The sequence below is a fragment of the Odontomachus brunneus genome, unplaced genomic scaffold (genome assembly GCF_010583005.1).
Source record: "Odontomachus brunneus isolate Ranch 3 - 2012 unplaced genomic scaffold, Obru_v1 Obru_scaffold_268, whole genome shotgun sequence".
NCBI lineage: Eukaryota > Metazoa > Arthropoda > Insecta > Hymenoptera > Formicidae > Odontomachus > Odontomachus brunneus.
The window spans coordinates 271505-274171 of record NW_022639718.1 but is presented as its reverse complement, the minus strand read 5'-3'; positions in this window follow the sequence as shown (position 1 = coordinate 274171).

Genomic DNA, 2667 nt, shown 5'->3' with positions numbered 1-2667 from the left:
AGCCAAATAACTCGAAAAATAAGCACACTACGAAAAAATGTTTACAATCCAAATTTCGTCATTTCGAGGGGGACGTACAATGACGTTAAAATTAGTCCCCCTCACCCCTCCCCCTGGGCGGTGAAAGGGGGCAAGTTTGAAATCTTAAATAGGAACCCCTATTTTTTATTGCATATTCAGAATCTTTGGCTAAAAACACATACAATTTGTCTGAAACATTTTTCTCGATTCATGATAGATGGCGCTGTAATCGACGAAATTCAATTTCTTCGATTTCTCTTACTGAGAACCCATGCTTACGATTCTGCAATAAATTAACAATAAAAATACCACGTTTTCATTGTTAATACGCGAAATTAGTCTTAAAACAAACTTCTCATTATTTTTTATTACTCATTAATTACTTCTCAAGAAACTGCTTTTAGCGTAATCTGCCCTTTAGGCAACTTGAATGGTCCAAAGTACCGAGACATTTTGGACTTTCCATCTGATGGAGTTCCTCTAAGTATCCCTCCAAAATTTTGTCCATTTAGTGCCAAAGTCACAAGTGTTTATGTATTTTTTATGAAATTGTAAAAAATCATGTGCACACATGCGCATTAATATATGTGTCACACATTGAATATTGTTTATCATAGGGTCATTGATTTATTAAAAAAAAAAAAAAACTGTTGCTATAATTCTCAATGTTTCTTTTTGCAGTGTAATGGATGTACATGATATTATAAAAGCCTGCTACATTATGAAATCACTGAAAAAAATTTTGCTTGAGAAACTAATTAATAAAAATTTTTGTTGCTGTAGAGTACAACTTTACTTGTGAACGCTGCACTCTTACATGGATCATTGCAGACAATTGAAAAAGTTTGAATTTTATTATTGCACGGATATAGTAGTGAAAATAATTGTAAGTGTTCAAGAAACAATGGAATTATGGTGTTGCAGCAGTGTAGCGAAATATAAAAAAAAAGGTAGAAGTGCAATGACTATAATGACGCATTATGTTGTACTACACAATATTTTTTAACTTCTCGATTCCCAAAAAACAAAATAATATAAATCGTCAAATAACACAAGTAAATGCAATTGTAAGAAATGTAAAGTAATGTAAGTGATGTTAATGCACAAAAAGTAAATACTTAATTAATATTAAAAAAATGTACATTACAAAGTATGTATGTGACGATCCAAAATCATCACGACGTTAGTTAGAATATTAACAAAGGAACGCCGAACAACCGCGCGCGGAATAACCGCAAGGTCAACAAACAGCCTCACTGTTTGTTATAATTTAGTATAAAAGGCCGTTACAAAACGAGATGGGAGAGATCGATCAGAAAGCTCCTCTCAGGCGCACGACCGACCAGAACTCGAAACTCCTAGAGATCCTAGACATCCTGTCGACCGAAGTGGATACGCGACGTCGACATTCTTTCCTCGATACCGCTCAACCGACCGAAGTGGATACGCGACGTAGGTTCCCTATCCTTACACCGCTCTGTCGACCGAAGTGGATACGCGACGTCGACATCCTTGCCTCGATACCGCTCTACCGACCGAAGTGGATACGCGACGTCAGTTTCCTATACATACCCCGCTCTGTCGACCGAAGTGGATACGCGACGTCGACATCCTTTCCTCGATACCGCTCAACCGACCGAAGTGGATACGCGACGTCGGTTTCCTATCCATACACCGCTCTGTCGACCGAAGTGGATACGCGACGTCGGCATCCTTTTCTCCTCGCGCTACGCCGCTAACACCTACGATTGCGAACGCGTACCGGGCGTAAGATACTGGTGACGCCGAGCGCCTGTAAACCAGCCAGGGAAACGAGGATAAATAAACAGATTAAAGCCGACGAGGCAACGAACTCCGAACGACGAACAATAGCGTATCAGGAAACAATACCGACCGCGTCCCGCCGGACACTCGCGCGCCTCGACGCTCGCAGCTGATCGCGAGACGACAACACCGGCTCCCGACGAGAGCAAAAACGCGACCGCGCGCCAACGGCGTAACGTCGCCTGTAAATACTTGTAAATAGCTTCGAAATTAGAATATAGTTCCACATTATTATAAGCTATACCACTGGTTTTCATTTCACCAACGAAACCCGGACCACAGCTAAGGCTATCCCGCACGTAACGCAAGGCCGTTACATGTATATTCCTTATAATGATATAACTTGCTTCACTGTAATGTTAAACGTTTGGGGAAACTAACTTACTTCCTATTTCTTACTACTTACTTCAAATGTAGATGCCCCTTTAAACATCTTCTACAATGGCAGTAGAAGTTGTAATAAGAAATAAGCAGTAAATAAATCACAATCACAATCACAATCACAATCACAATCGATTATTTTTGAAACGTGAGAATGGAATTGGTCAATTTGCTTACTGCTTATTTCTTACTACTACTCTTACTGCCATTTAGAAGACACTTAAGGAGTGCCGCACACAAATTGACATAACAGTAACATAAGACATACCGAAAGAATTGACCAATTACGATCGAGTATTCATCAAAATGGCGACCTTACGGTTCGACAATTCTCAACATGATTGGTCAATTCTTATGTTACGTCTTACGTTACTGTAATGTCAATTTGTGTATGGAGGCCCTAAAGGCCATTGCACGTAGAAAAATTATAATCGTAATCGT